Here is a 17,679-nt window from a genome sequence, read left to right on the forward strand (position 1 = left end):
AAGTTAAACCAATATTCAGTACTTACAGTGCCATGATCATAATTCATAGAGGAACAGCAGCATATTGAGACTGCACTTCTTGCTGATCCAATACGTTTTGATAATTTGAAATTAACAAGTTACATTTTCTGTATGCTGATCACCATTTCTCCTATAATTCTTTGCTAAAAATATCATTCAAACCCATCAGGTGAGGGAGCTCTCATTTTTTCTCCTCTTTGAAAGACAGATAGGGAGATCTTCCATTTCCTGGCTCATTCCCCAAATGATCTCCACAGCCAGGGCTGGGCCAGGCCACTCGGAAGCCAGGAGATCCATCTGGGTCTCTTACATAGCTAGCAGCGATCCACATACTTGCACCATATTCTGCTACTTTCACAGGCACATCAACAGGAAGCTGGATAGAACGTGGAGCTGTGTGGACTTTGACTCATGGGATACCAGTGTCACAGGTGGTGGCTTAATGGGCTACACCACAACACCACAATGCCAGCCTCTACTTTTTCTTTGAGTTGGAAGGCACCATCTGCAATTTTCCATTCAGTTGCTCCAACCTGGAGCATATTTTCTCTAGATCTCTACTCACCTGTCATCCTGGGATAGCTCCTCACGCTTGAGAAAAGACGATCCCTGATCTCTGTATAGAATTCAGTCCTCAATTTCCTGAATTCCACTCTTTTTTTTTTCCTTTTTGCCACACAAGCATCATATTGACATAAATTCTCTAATAGGACCCAATAACATGCCATCTAGGTGTCAAACATTTTCAGATTTTGCATGTTTTAAAACACCTTCCTTTCTACTTTTACACAGGCAGTTTTCTGAGCACAGAATTCTAGGTTCAAAGTAATTTTCATTCAATATTTCGAAAGCATTCCATTTCCCAATGTTGCATCTGAGAAAACTGATACGACCCTGTTTTCTGATTTTTTGCCATGTACAATCTGTTTCTATTGCTTGTTTAAAATGAATATTTCAGTATAATGAAAATTTGTAAGAGCTTACTGTGTCTTCATTGATCCAAAACTTCAGAATTTTCCTTGAAGCAGGTCTTCATTTCATTCCATGTGTAGGGCTATCAGCAGGCCATTTCAATCTGGAAACTCATGCCCTTGAATTTGGAAAAGTTTAATTAAAAAATGTCTTGAATAATTTTTCCCATTTATTTTTTCTTCAAGAATTCTTCTTTATTCAGATGTTAGACTTTTTTTATTGTTCTTTGATACAGTTTAGTTGGCACTGGGGTCTCCCTCCCCCTTCCCCAAGTTCCCTCCCTTTCTTATTGTTCTCCCCTGTAGTCTCACAATGGGTATCTTTCGTGAATTTTCCCAAGTCCATCATGATGCCACAGGAGTGTCTCCCAACCATGTAGGAGTCTCAGTCAGTCCATTGTGAGTTCATTCTTTTATCGCAGGGTCCTAATGAAGGTACAGTGAGGACTAGATCTTTATTATTTATGGGCAGTATCAATACCAGTGATAAAGGGGACATTGACCATCTCAGGTGATTATAAACAATCAGTCTCTTATGGATGGTTGATTAATTAATTACATCACAAGATCTTATTACACAAGGTACAGGTAAGTATGAAGTATGAAAGTAGGAATCACATGTAATATCTCTAGATTTGACCAGATGTTAGATTTTTGACCAATCTTTTACTTTTAATCTTCTATTACTCATCCATTCTCTCTCTCTCTTTCATCCTTTTATCCCTTTTTTGACTTCCAGTTTAATTTCTGTCTTCCCTGTCTTTTATTTTTCTACTTTATGAGGCCTCATCAAATGTATATTCTAATGCTTCTGACTTTTGCTTGGTGTATCATATTTCTCTAATTTGAATAGCCCTTTTCATTCCCTGGCTTTGAGAAAGAATTACACTTTTTAATTGCACTGGTATAAGGTTTTCTGATTACACATTTCATAGATTTGTTTCTCTCTTCCTTGTATTTCAACCCTTTAGAGTCTATTATTTGTTTTTGTTTTGTGTATTTCATCATATAACTTGGAATATACAACTTGCTATGTATTTTTGCCAATGAAGCACTAAGAAGTCCTTATTAAATGTCAGATTTCGCAGTAGGCTGACAAGGTTGGAAAGCTTGTTGGGGGACCCTCAGTCCACAATCCCAGAAACTGTCTCTCCAGTGTGATTCTCCCTTGTTCTACTTGTGGAGGCGGTTTGGTAATTCTGGGACCCATTCTTTGTAGAACTGTGTCAAGAAACCTGGAACAGCATTCAAAATATAGAATTGACTTAATGCTCCTTTTAAAAGTAGTGAATCATAGCCACCTTCAGGGCCTAGTTCATTGCATCCAGATCTGCGATTCAATGTCCCTAGAAAGCAAAATTCTAGTGTTCTCGTAGGAGTGGGACTAGAGCTGTCTCTGCAAGCCTAGAGTGGAGGCGTTTATTTGTTTCCTGAGAACAGTTGTGACAAACAGCGACCAACTTCTGGCTATTTTTCTTTATTCTTTCATGTTAATGTGATTTAATATAAAGGAATAAATTCAATGCACTTCATAGATGTAATGTCAAGTATAGAATATCCCTGTCCTTCCCTTAATCCCTCCTTCTCCCTTCCTTTCTTTTATTTTTGTCGTGAAGTATTTTTCATTTATATTATAGTCTTATTGCTCCACTAAACAGAGTGGAATTTCAACTACTAATCCTACTCTCATTGATCTCTGATGTGTCTGCGTTTGGAGGCGCCCAGGTTCCTATAGTGGTGTGGTGTACTTTTTTCAGTTTACTAAGGGTGGGCTGGGATTTTTTTGCTATTGTCAGTTAAAAGTTACCCTTCTGTTTTCTGGTTTCCTTCATTATTTAAAAAAAAATGTGTTACCTCCTATTTTTTTACCGGTCGCCTGCATATATGCTCTGCCCATGCTCTTTTGAAATCTTGGCAGCACCAATTTTGGAATGTAACACAGTAAATAACTTGTGTTCAATGTTCTGTGTTCCTGTGGGACTCTGTCATCTTGTGCTACAGCCCATATTCACACATATCAAGGCGAGACCTAAAGATCACTTATTTCTATCAACATTGGTAAAAGAATTTCTTTTTTTTTATATAAGATTTATTTATTTTTATTACAAAGTCAGATATACAGAGAGGAGGAGAGACAGAGAGGAAGATCTTCCGTCCGATGATTCACTCCCCAAGTGAGCCGCAACAGCCGGTGCGCGCGGATCCGATGCCGGGAACCAGGATTCTTCTCCAGGTCTCCCACGCGGGTGCAGGGTCCCAAAGCATTGGGCCGTCCTCGACTGCTTTCCCAGGCCACAAGCAGGGAGCTGGATGGGAAGTGGAGCTGCCGAGATTAGAACCAGCGGCCATATGGGATCCCAGCGCGCTCAAGGCGAGGAGTTTAGCTGCTAGGCCACGCCGCCGGGCCTGGTAAAAGAATTTTCACTTCTGGGCACAGCACAGTGGCCCAGTGGCTAAATCCTTGCCTTGTATGCACCGGGATCCCAGGTGAGCACCGGGTTCATGTCCCAGCTGCTCCACTTCCCATCCAGCTCCCTGCTTGTGGCCTGGGAAAGCAGTAGAGGATGACCCAATGCCTTGCTATGTGGGAGATCCAGAAGAAGCTCCTGGCTCCTGGCTTTAGATCAGCTCAGCTCTGGCCATTGCAGCCTCTTGGGGAGTTAGCTAGCAGGTTGAAGATCTTTCTGTATCTCCTCTTGATAAATCTGCCTTTCCAAGAAAAATAAACAAGCCTTTAAATTTTTTAATTTTTATGTTTTCCTGACTTTAGAAATTGTTATATGCACCAGAGTGGTTTAACATTACAATTTTCTAATACTGTAGCAATTTTGCATTTTATCATTGGAGAATAAAACTTGATATGGTCATGACAATTTTCTACACCATTTCACAATGGAAAAAATTGCATTGGGAACACACGTTTGAGTTAGGAAATTAATACACCCACTAAGATACCCACACTTGATCTTAAACAGTGTCTGGAGTTCATACTCAATTCTGTTCCTGACCCCATATTCCTGCTGATAGAGATTCCGGGAGGTAGGTCCAGGGATGGAGTTCCCAGCTTCCTAATGGGGTGCCTGTCCTAGGGCCACTACGAGCATTTGCAGAATGAATCAAATGACAGGAGTTCTCTGTTTCTATCTCTACTTCTCTAATTCATGCATTTGCAAAAACAAACAAATACCACTTTTATGTAACAGAAGTCAAAAAGGTGAATCTAACTTTTTTACCACCCTTATTCTTACTTGGTTGCCAGCTACTGTTACACTCACGGACAGACATTGCTATACATTTACCATTTCACCAGCCAACATCTTGCTACTAAACAGAAGCAGCCTGACCAGCAGTTTTATGATGGGCTTGAGAGCTTTGTTTCCCATTCTGGTTGCACTTGTTTTCAGTGGCGTTCATGCTGAAGTAGCTCATGATTTGGGGAGACACACTGCTGATTTTATTGTTCAGAGCCTTTCTTCTCCTGTTTCTTAAGAAGTGAGTGATATTCCACATGGAGGATTAAGATATATAATAACAAAACAGAAACTCTCACGTTTAGCTCCCCTCAGATTTATGGCTCAGTTTATGGAGATTACTTAGGGCTGGGAACACATGCTGTAGATCCTCAATTGCTCTTGGAGATATTGTGCCAAGCTATGGACAGTAAACTCCCCTGAGGTGGTATGTCAATTCCTGCTGGCCCAGGAGTCTTTGTGATGGAAGTAGAAAGGGGTTTGCTGGGAATGCAAACAAAACCTAGTTGAACCTCTGTTTCCTAAATCTGGAACATTCATCTCTGTGCGGTTCACTGAACACCCACCATTCCAAGGAGCCACTGAAGAATGATTTTTGACTTGAAAAGAAACTGCCCTAGAAAAGAATTCCAAATCAGAGCAGTTATTACTGGGAATAGCAGAAGGATTTGAGGTGGCAAGGTCCTCACAACCACACAGCTGGGTGTCACTGACTGCTCCCTGCAGAGCCAGCTCCCCTAATGCCGTGAGAAAAGATCCAGAGATCTTTGGATTTCATTGCTAACGCAAGACATTTTTTTGTTGCTGCTCCCCTTAAAGACTCCTTAATCCATATACTTAGTTTCAAATTTTCATTTCTCTGGCGCTTTTATAAGGAATCAAAACAATTTAACTTTTTTTTTCAGAAATGGCTGACTAATGTATGTGTATTTCTTTGGTTTCCCATGCCCCATTTTTGCATCTTTATGTTAGTCATAAAACAAAGTGCTACTAGAATAAATTGACAACTTGTCAACAGCCACAGGCGCTCCGAGTCTTTCTGCACAGTCCTGGGAAGATACTCTGTCTCAGATATTGAAATAGAATGCAAAGGGTGGTTCAGGCTCGCTTGAGCCAAGGGGCTGGGAGAGGGTGGTCAGGAAAGCAGCAGGCCTTGGAAGTATCCAGAAGCAGAACTTGGTGAAGCATGTGTCAGTTAGATATAGAGGCAGAAATATATGCCATACTTCACATTTCCAGGGACTACTTCCGGGCTGACTGACTTGGTATTTCTGTGTAATCACTTTTCTCCATTTAAGGAGAAACTGCAAGAAGCAGATTCCGTACCCATTTTGGAGATTTACTCTGCACAGTCAGTAATTTGAGAAGAAGATTAACAACAATACAGTTTAAAATTAAAGTGGAAAGTCCTACCGTAAGAAAAGAGAGCACTGAGTAATTTCATGAAAGCTGAATAGTCTTCCTACTGCATAACTTGTAGTAGAATCATGAAGAAAATGAAGCTAAAGAAACTCAAGGAAGAATGCAGGGAGTGACCTGGTCTGTTATTAAGTCCTGTTTGGTGGGATACTGGGAAGGGGAGAAATGTTTTGAGATGGATAAAAGGTGATCCTGCAGAATCTACATAAAGGGGATCTTGCTTTCTTGATGGGTACAAGATCCCCTGTTATGTTCAGACGCTTTTTGGGATACTGCATATATTATTCATTTAATGCTTACAATCAGAGCTGACACGTTACAGTGTACTAGGCATGTCTCTGGCGTTTCACATATTAACTCATTAACTTTTCTACAGTGTTGGTCATATTACTCCCTTCTTTTTTATTTTTATTGAAAAGACATACAAGTAGAGAGGAGAGACAGGCAGAGGAGAATCTTCCATCTGTTGGTTTACTCCCTGCATAACTACAATGGTCATAGCCAAGCTGATTCAAGGCAGAAACCAGGACCCAGTAGCTTCCTCTGGGTCTCCAATGTGAATGCAGGAGTCCAAGGACTTGGACTATACTCTGCTTTCCCAAGCCATAAGCAGGAATCTGGATGGGAAGTGGAGCAGCCGATATACGAACTTGTACCAGACTCTTGAAGGTGGAGAATTAACCTGTTGAGCTGCCACACCAGCCCTAATGTTGCCCTCTTCTTGAAATGCAGAAAATGAAAGAGTTCAGCAGAGTGAAGCATTTGCTGAGAACCACAAACTACCAAACAGCACATCTGGGATTCAAATCCCTGAGTCCGAAGTCCATGTTATTATCACCATATCATGTTCATGCTTAGATAAGAGAAGCAAAGCAGAACAAGGAAGTGAAATGAAAGATAATTGTCAAAATATTTAAATTTAATTAACATGCAAACTCCATTTGGGCTCAACTATGACCATACAGGGTCCTGCAAATATTAATATTGGCTCTGGAGTATGGGTTTCTACTGAAATCAATATGGCAAAGAAAATGAGAGAGGCTGTAACTAGGTTCAGAACTAAGAAACCCCTCTCATCACATTTGCTTAAAGTGACAGAAATGAGTTACAGCCCTGGGAACACTGGATTTGACTTCTTTGGCTCATCTGTTTCTCCCAGGGCACCGAAATGTCTGCTTATCTTTTACCCGCAGAAATACCACTGGAACACTAGCTTCTGTATAGGGATGAATACAGTATAGTCAAAAGACAAAGTCGGGCTATATCACTTACTTGTTCAATGTTTAAGGAGACTTCATAAAGTACTTAGAAAATGTACATTATGTAGAAGCTATGCATTAATTTAAAAAATTGTTTGCACTGAAATAAGCTTATCTTTTAACTTTCTCCGGTGTTTTTTTTTTTTTAAGAAGTACCCATGTAGTTCTAATGCATCTTTGTCTTCCTTTTTCTGACTTGCAGCTAATTTTTACCAGGTGAACCACACAGATTCATGGTGAAAATCCAGAAAACACTGTGCAAATAAATACTTTGTGGTGTGCAAAGGATGTGCAAACAGTGTGTCTCGTTGTTTTCCTGCACAGTCAGCTTCTGAGAGACAGCTCCATAATTCTCAGCTGTTACCAACTTTCTTCTTCAGCTTTCATCTGGTTCTCCCTGTTTCCCAGGGAGGACAGGCTGTGCTCAGCAGTAATCGCTGTTGATTGCCGAAGTATCACAGAGATACATCCCTAAGGTGAAATCCCAGGGAAACCCAAGGGAACATAGTATTCTATAACATGGAGTTCTCCCATTTTAATCTAAGGTGCACATAGTTCTGTTTCTGAAATCTGGGTACATCTCGTGATCCATGTGATAAGAAACCACAATGTAGAACAGATCAAATGTAATTCAGCACTTATTCTTCTGGGACTACATCTTTTCTAGTTTTGGTAGTTAAAAAAGATGAAAAGAAACGTATTATTTCTTATGAAAGCTTTATAGATTATGAGTAAAGTTCTATTGTAAGACAACTACTGCTGTTTGTTTCTGAGTTGCATATGGCTGCTTATCTTGTCACCATGGAGAATTCAGCCATTGTGACAGAAACAGAACAGAACTTAAAGGCTAAAATGCTATCTAGTCATTTACAGAAAAAGGTTGCGGATGCTTATCACACTTTAATTAACGACATTTCATTTGTTCTACTGGTTATATTGGAGTGGCCCAGAGAAACAATAACAATATGATACAGTCATTAGAACAATAAAGATCATAGAGAATATGTATTATGAAAAATTATGCATGAATTCCCAAAAAATGTTTTATGCAACAAAATAAACTTAAATTTTAATTCTATTTCTTGATGAACATTTTTAAGTGTGTGTGTGTGTGTGTATGAGTGAAAAGAATTGGCTTTTCTTATTACAGAAGCCTAACCATTCCACAATTTCTACCTGCTGTCCAGAGACTAGTCTATTTCACAACAACAGTGAAGGCCTGAAATCAAGAGAAGACCATGGTATATGTCTCGGTCTGTGAACAAAAGATCAATATCCCAGCTCAATCAGAGCATAACCACTTGTCTGTTACTCTGCCCTCCAGTTCTATTCAGTCACTCAACAGACTGGATGATACCCACCCACACTGAGCTTGGCAATCTGCTTTCCTGAGTCCATCATGAGAGAGGCTCATCCCATTCCGAATAGCCCTCAGGATATGCCACGTAATAACAGTTTGCCAAATATTTGAGCACCACATGACCCAGGCACAGTAACTGCCATAATGGTAATTCTGATAATATTGAGTAGATCTTCAATACTAGTAGTTTTTGCTTAAAGTTAACTATTCTTTCAGTCGCAGTTGGAAGAAAATACTTTGTTCAGCTGAAGACACAAAATATCATTGAGTGTGACTGACTTTTTTGTACCCTTTTGAACTAAATACCTTCAAAGCATAATAGCTTATTTCATTTGTTTGAATTCTACAGAGCTCTTACTCAAAAATGTCTATTCTTATATATGTTAGAGTAGAAATACTGGACTTTGTAATCAAACAGATGTAGAATTAAATTGCAGCCCTAAGTGACTGACATGTTTTCTTGAGCCAAGTTTTGCTCCTCTGTAATTCACACAGTTGCTGATGGAAACAGTGAGGCACAAAGGATATGTGCAGCAAATTGTGTAGCATAGCATATTTGGAGTTCCATTTTTCTTTTTCTCAACCTATCTTGATCCAGAAAAATTCATTTTTGCCCTATTTGAATCAACTTAATAATTCATAATTTTCCACCAAATGGTTCACAACCTAGTTATTCCTATGTTGTTAGAACTGTAGGTTATTAAAAAAATGTTTACTAACAAATAGAAGGATTTCAAGACTGGTCATGACAATCCACTACAGAGCACCCTTGTGTATCCAACAGAGTTCACAGTCAAACTCATGGAGTGAAGATAAACAACAAGTTGCTTTCCTATTTCTCTTTTCAAAATTGAATTTATTTATTTGAGAGGCAGGGGGAGACAGACAAGCCCCCATCCACTCGCTCACTCCACCAAATGTGTGCCATGGGAAGGAAGGCTATGTTGGACTGCCTCCAGGACCTCAGAATGACCCAAATCTCTCAGTGGGTGGCAAGAATCCAATTACTTGATGCATCACCAGCTTCCCCGTATCTTCATTGGTAGGAAGCTGGAGTTAGGAGTTGGACTGGGAACCAAATCTAGATACTGCCTTGGGGCAAGCAGGCACCGTAACTACACCTCAGTGTGGTTCACTAAACAACGCTCCTCACTCATACCTTTTTGAAATCACTCCGTTATACAACTGCTTGGAGAGTATTCTTAAACTTCTAGGAAAAAAAAAAAATTCTGAGTTAGAAGTTGAGAGTCAAACATATATAGGAAAAACCTGCATTTTCTATGACCTAAGTGGTAATAAGGGGGCTCCTAAGATAAAACAAAAATTCTTTAAAAAGAAATGTGATATAACACACTCATTTTGGTAAAGGGTTTTGGAGAAGAATATGAATTAGAAGATTTGACTATCAGTTTATCCATAAACACACAGAATAGCTTACCTGCCATTGCTTACCAAGAGGACAAGAAAACAAACTAAAGAATTCTCATAAAACAATGCTCCCAGTGACTCTGGTGTTGCACAACACTGTGAATATAATACCAGGGGCTTTCACTGATTGCAACAGAAGAGAGAACAGCCACATCCTCAGATGGGAAGTTCTGAGATTCCTTAACACTGGTTTCTCTCTCCTTTTCCTACTAAATATTTTGTTTACGATTTTTTTTTGAGATTGTGTGTTTTAATTTGCATAACAGTCAAAGGCTTAATGGCTCCACTCTATAAAGAATTCAACTAATGAAAAATAAAAATACCATACTTCAGCAGGAGAATAGGCAACGGTTATAAACAATAAGAATCTCATCTTCTCATCTTCACTCATGTAAATTCTAAAAGGTTGCTGTGCCTCATGTTTATCTCCTGAAGTTGACAGAGGCTTCTAGACTTCCAGGTACTCATTCTTGACTTTGATGTAAAAAATTCTGGGGAATACCTCTGATTTGCTCCTTTCATTCACCCCCTCACTTTCTGGAGGCGAGGTTCTAAGAATGCCCTTGAAAGTTCACATACTTACCCTTTTCCAGTTGCTTGCTAATGGTGCATCATGCGTGGCGCCACTCCCATCTGATGTTAGAAGAATGAAGTTCCCCCAAAAGGGGAAGGAAAGTCACAGATGGAGGCATCAAGGAGTTGTAGCCTCCTCAGCTACTGTGCTGCTCTAGGTCTGATTCAAGGACAGCTGATGTGCGTGCCCACAACCACAGGCTGCTTGAAATCTTGCTGAGGAGGAGGAACAGCTTCACAGCTGATATCCCAGTGAAGACCTCAAGGACAGAATGTCCACCCTCGGGAGCGGAAGTGTTCGTGACCCCAATCTTGTTCAAGCTGTACGACAAGACATAATCATACAATCATTAAAACCAAATGTTCAAATAGATGCACACATTTACCCAGATACACTTATATTACAAAAAGTAGATTTGGGACCCTACAATGACTCAATAGGGGAAAGAGGTGCTGAATTTGAACAGCGGGTATTTACAGAAGAAAAGGGGATGGAGTCTAAGGGAGAGACTTTTCGGCAGTGCGAAGTCTTCAGAGAACAGATATCACATAGTGCATGAGCAGTGAGCATCTGCAGCAGTGAGCAGGAACATCACCGGCGACCCCCACGGTGGTGTATGGGGTGCGGGTTGGGCCCTGGAGAGTCCAGCTTCTGGGACCAAAATGAGAGCAAATGGCAGTAGCCAGGGTCACAGCGATACTGCTTGAGGCAGCATATTGCATACCACAATTTGACTCTGACCTGCAGCCATGGCAGGGAGCACTGCCTGTGGAGGAAAAACAGATTTCTTCCTTCTCACCCTCCAACAAGCGAGCCTCAATGCCATTGAAAGTTGCGGCAGCTTTAACACACGTGTGCCCGTGCCCATCAACCAGGGGATTTATGAGAAGGATAAATTTGCATTCCCCACTGATTTTGAGTCTGGCCTGGAGGTGTAGCAGGGGGCTGGATTCTGACTTAGGACAGTGAGGTATGTATTACTCCCCACCCTGTTACAGACCCTGGGGGCTCAAACTGCCAAGGCAACCCCGTTCATTTCCAGCTGGTTCTGGGACTACCTCTGTTTTCTTTGTGAGTGGGGTAGGCTCAAGGGGCTGGGTGAATCCTCTACATCCTGTCATTGTGGGAGCTTTGTATGCTATGACCATACGAATTCTGTGACTGCATGGCAGGGTGTGTCATGTAGCTGGGTCACTGGGCAATCACCATGTCTGGCTTCAAAGGTTCAGAGATAAAAGGTCAGATGTCACGTTTGTTCAAATATAAGATAACATCCATTTAAAATATACAATAACAACAACAACAACAACAAAGAGGAGCACAAATAAACACATGTAACCCCACAATCGAAAGATATAATGGAGACCAGACAACCAGGAATCAAAGAACATTAATGGACTGAATTTCTACAGGAATGCAGGTAGACCTATATCTAATTTTAAGAGATTGTGCCCATATGATGCTCAGTGTTAACGACAGTAGGGGAGGTTTTGCACAACATCTTAGGGAATGGCTCTCTCCTGCTTCAATTTGCAGTATTATGGTGTCAAATCTGACTATTTTACCTGTGAATTTTACCTATAACTTCCTAGTTATTTGTATTTTTCTCAGTAAGATCTTAATATTTGTATCTTTCTCAATAAGATCTTGTGATGTGATTCATTAATCAATCATCTGTAAGAGACTGATTGCTTGTAAACACCTGAGATTGTTAATGTCCCTTCTATCACTGTTATTGCTACTTATGAGTAATGACGTCCTAGTCCTTATTGTACTTTTTTTAGCACCACATGGCTCATGCTCTGGCGTCTATTCCCACATGAAGGTTCTTGATACTCTTTCACCACCCTAGCAACACATTGGTATTTTGGTTGCAATGTTTGTTAACTTCTTGTGGATGAAAGTTCACTATTTTTCTCCACATGGCGGACTGTGTACACTGGCTCTGGATTTAAGGGGGTGCATAATGGAAGTGTAGCAGAAAATGATATGTTCAGAGATGGGAACAGAATGCAATATGTCTCTATGCCTACAGTACAAGGATGGACTCCCAGTGAAATGGCTCATAACGTCCTGACAGTTGGATGTTGGACTCTCCGACACTGTCCATGCCTACATTGTTAGGAGACACTTCAGTGGCAGCATGATGGATTTACGAAAATTCATGAAAGATACCCATTGTAAAACTGAAGGGGAAATCAGCGGGGAAGGGAGGAACCATGTGAAAGGGGAGGGGAAACCCCACTGCCTAATAAACTATGTCATAAAACAAAATAAAAAATGTGTAAAAAGAAACCAAAAAAATAGATTCAAAGATAACAGATTGTCTAGGTGGATCACTACAGGGTTCTACAATCACACTGAGGACTGCATAGATCCTTTGTGTTGTTCATGTGCCCCTTTGGTTTGGGGGAGTTCAGCCACTATGGGATAAACCGGGGTACTGATCAACTTTGATGTGAGTGAGGCAGTGGATATGCTAGCAGATGTGCTTGTACTTGCCTCCCTCAGACAACAGAGCCGACATACCCAAGTGGGGAGTTACCATGGACTCTGACCCCATCATTGAGGATTGACTAGACATCCTCGGCCTCACCCAACAAACACCTCTGGACAGCCAATGAAGAAATACAATACTGGGCTCAGAAGAGATCTCTCTTGTAAATGAAGGTGAAAAAAAGGCCTTCCAAAACAAACAGACATTAAAGGAAGCTGTCACCACCCATCCAGCCTTCAAAAAAAATGTTTGAGGATATTCTACATGCAGAAACAGAGAATAATGATCATAATGAAAAAAAATGTGAAGACAGAAAATCTGGCAATGACACAATGGAAATCCAAAGTAAACAACAGCACTAGTTATGGGAAAAAGGTAGGGCTAAGCTACAACCTCTCAATAATAGTCCTGAAAGAAAATGCCTTCAACTCTCCAACCAAAGGTAGAGGGTGGCTGAATGGATTACAAAATAAGACCCATCTATTTGCTGCAGGGATGGTTCAACATAGACAAATCAATAAATGTTATACATCACATTAACAAGTTGAAGAATGAAAACCACATGATTATTTCAATAGGTACAGAGAAGGCATTTGTAAAAATACAACACCATTTCAAAATAAAAACCTTGGGCCACTTTTGTGTAGAAGAAACATTCTTCAGTATAATCAAGGCAATTTATGACAAAGCCACCTCCAATGTCCATTAAATGGGGAAAAACTGGAGGCACTCTAAGATCTAGAAGCAGACAAGGATGCATATTTTCACCACTGCTATTCTATATATTTCTGAATCTTTAAACAAGAGCCATCAAACAAGAATAGCAAATGAAAATAATACAAACCAGAGGCACTCAAATTATTTCTGTGTGCAGATGACATGATCCTAAATACAGGGAAACCAAGAGATTATTGGAACTCTTAAGAGTATTTGGTAATGTTGCAGGATTAAAAAATCAACACACAAAGATCAATAGCTTTTGTATAACATATTATACCTCATAAAACTTAAAGTCAACCCCATTCACAATAGTATATACAAATTTAAGTGCTTGGGAATAAAGTGAATGATCTCCATAATGCAAATTCAAAAACATTAAAGAAAGAAATAGAAGACAAAAACGATGATAGTCATCCATGTCTATGTGTTGGAAGAATATTATTAAAATGTCCATACTTATGAAAGAAATATACAGATCCAATATGATCCCAATCCAAATATTAACATTCTTAGTTCTAGAGAAACCCATGCTAAAATTCATATGCAAATACAGGAAATTCCAAATAACTAAATGTTAAACGATGGTGAACTAATGTTAAACAATAAAAACAAAGCCAGAGGCATCAAAATACCTGACTTCAAGATGAACTACAAAGCAGTAGAAATAAAAATATCCCAGTACCAGAGGAAAAAATAGACATGTAGACCTAAGGAACAGAATAGAAACCCCAGACATTAATTTCATGCATCTACAATGAAATAATCTTTGACAAAGGAGTTGAAATCAAACTCTGGCGAGAGGACTATCTCCTCAATAAATGTTTTTGGGATAACTGGACCTACATATGTGGAAATGGTCTTCAAAATTTCCAACCTGCATCCTTTTGAAACAAAAATTGATTCAAAATGGGTCAAGGATTTAAATCTATGACATTCTACTATCAAATTACTAGACAAAAACATCTGAGAAATTCTGCAAGATTGGTATAGGCAATGACTTCTTGGAAAAGCCCAAAAGATTGGCATAAAGACAAGAATTGGCAAATGGGATTACATCAAGCTAAGAAACTTCTGCACAGCAAAGGAAGCACTCAATAATGTGAAGGGCTACCAACTGAATGGGAAAAATATTTGCAAATCATGCAGCTGATCAACTATTAAACTCTTGGATCTATAGGAGCTCCAAAACTCAACAACAAAACAAGCAATGCTGTTAAGAATGAGCAAAGTATACTGACAGGCAATTTTTGAAGGATGAAATGTCCACTAACACATGGGAAAATGCACAGGATCACTAGCCTTCAGAGAAATGCAAATAAAAGCCACCGTGAGATTTTGTATCATTGGAATTAGAATGGATGTCATCCAAAAAAGTAAAAACAATGAATGCTGGTGAGGATGTGGGGGAAAAAGATATTATGGTCCACTATTGGTGGGACTGTAAACTAGCACAACCATTATGGAAGACTGTGTAGAGATCCCTCAGATATTTACAAAGAGAATTACTACATGACCTGATCATCCCACTCCTGGGAATTTACCCAAATGAAACGAAATCAGCATATGAAATAATTACTTGGGCCCTAATGTTCATTACAGTTAGATTCACAATAGCCGTGGTGTGGAATTCACTCAGAAGCTCATCAAGTGATGACCAGAAAAGAAAACGTAGAATATTTACATTGTGGAATACTACTTAGTCAAAAAAATAATGAAATACTGTCTTTTAAAACAAAATGGATACAACTAAAAGCCATTACCATAGGTGGAAAAACCAGTCTCGAAAACACAAATAGCTATCCAGTGCAGTGGCCTAGCAGCAAAAGTCCTTGCCATGTGCGCACCAGGAACCCATATGAGTGCCAATTCTGTTGCAGCTGCCCTGCTTCCCATCCAGCTTCTGCTTGTGGTCTGGGAAGGCTTGGGAACCTGCAACCACCTGGGAGACCTGGAAGAGGCTCAGGCTCTTGGCTCCAGATTGGCTCAGCTCCGGCTGTTGCAGCTGCTTGTGGAGTGAATCATCGGACGCAAGGTCTTCCTCACTGTCTCTGGTCCTCTCTCTGTATAACTGACTTTCTAATTATAAAATAAAATAAATAAAAATTATAAAAAACACAAGTAACCTGTTTTCTCTGGTATTAAGTAGTTAAGAATGAATACAAAAAAGGAATGAAATGGTCACTTTGGCAAATAACTTTGACTCTTAACCCTTGTTTATACTTCTGTGGAACTGGGGTCTTCCTACTTTTTACTTGTTCAAGATCATGATCTGTGTCAATTTAAGCCTATAAGTATTGAGTAGTTAAAGTATATCTTAGCAGAAACTGATGGATAAAGGAGAGGGAGGAAAGGGCTATGGGGGGAATCAGGGACATGAGGGAATTGCAGTTGTCTCCTTGAAACAGTATCTATGGAATGCATAAATACATTCTCTTTATATTAAGAAGATAGAGGAGGCTTAGCAATCATTTTTTTGGCAGTGGTAGTTGTCGCTCATAATTCTGATTTCCTGATGCTCATCCAGGTATATTTAGAGGTCTGCCAGTTGTGTTTGTAAGAATTGAAGACCTCCAGCAGCAGCCTAGTAGATAAATCCTCGTCTTGCATGCTCTGGGATCCCATATGAGGACCAGTTCATGTCCTGGCTGCTCCACGTCCCACCCGTCATCTTACTTGTGGCCTGAGAAAGCAGTAGAGGATGAGCCAAAGCCTTGGGACCCTGCACCCATGTGGAAGACCTGGAAGAAGGTCCTGGCTCCTGGCTTCAGATTGACTCAGCTCTGGCAGTTGTGGCCACTTAGGGCGTGAAACAGTGGACAGGAGATCTTTCTGTCCTTCTCTCTGCAAATCTGCCTTTCTAATAAAAATCTGCCTTTGCTTAAAATAAGAAAATAAATAAATAAATAAGAAAATAAATAAATAAATAAATAAATAAATAAATAGGGAACCTGCCTTAAATAAACACCAGACCAACATTTATGAGTGGCGGGGGTGGGGAGCTTATAAGCACAGGCATGGGAGATTCAGGTGTGCCCCAACTTTTTTTTTTTTAAATGCATGTGACTTTTTTTTTAAAGATTTATTTTTATTACAAAGTCAGATATACAGAGAGGAGGAGAGACAGAGAGGAAGATCCTCCCTCCGATGATTCACTCCCCAAGTGAGCCACAACGGCCGGTGCGCGCCGATCCGATGCCGGGAACCAGGAACCTCCTCTGGGTTTTCCCACGTGGGTGCAGGGTCCCAATGCATTGGGCCGTCCTCGACTGCTTTCCCAGGCCACAAGCAGGGAGCTGGATGGGAAGTGGAGCTGCCGGGACTAGAACCAGCGACCATATGGGATCCCAGCGTGCTCAACGTGAGGACCCTAGCCACTAGGCCACGCCGCCGGGCCCCCAACTTTTTATTGGTGTGAAAATATGCTGTGGTTGTTCAGGCTCAGCTCAGACAGTCTCTGTGGAGTTCGAACTTCTGGTCAAGTGTAACTTAATCCTATATTCTCCTCCTCTCTTAACTCTCAGCTCAGAATGAGTGTCATCCAGATACATGAGAATTTTCAACAAGACTCATTTAACTGCTCATGTTTTTCTTTCTTATTTTCTTCTACCAACATCTAAATTCTTCTTAGCATATTTGTCCTCTAATCCCCTTTAATTTTAGTTTCAGTGTCTTAATTTTTTTTCCGCTAGTGATTAATGCTTACTAATCCTTGCTTTTATCTATATTCACATTTTAAATTTTTTATCTTTCAGATTTAAGCACTTTGTCTTATTCTTTGATATTCTATACTAATGAATCCACCTGTTATCTTTTATTTTAAATCTCATTTGTTTAATCTTATTTGCAAAATTTAGCATTATAATCCATTGGAATTTTAATTCTCCTACAACCACTTTAACTTCTAATTTCTTCTATAAATCTCTACTGCCTTTATGTTCTCTTTTTCTTTGTCAAATATATTTTATAGTGTTCTTTGTAAAAATATATTTTCATAATGCTTAACAACAGGAGAGTCAAACTGAGGATAATGATGATGATGCTGAAATTGATAATACAAGTTCAGTATCCATTTTAAAAAATATATATAGTTTAATTTGAAACTCAAATTTCACAGAGAAGGAGAGAAAGAGAAGTTCTTCCATCCACTGATTCAATCACCAAAAGGCCGCAAAGGCCAGA

Source organism: Ochotona princeps, chromosome 1 (assembly GCF_030435755.1).
Source record: "Ochotona princeps isolate mOchPri1 chromosome 1, mOchPri1.hap1, whole genome shotgun sequence".
Taxonomy (NCBI): Eukaryota; Metazoa; Chordata; class Mammalia; order Lagomorpha; family Ochotonidae; genus Ochotona; species Ochotona princeps.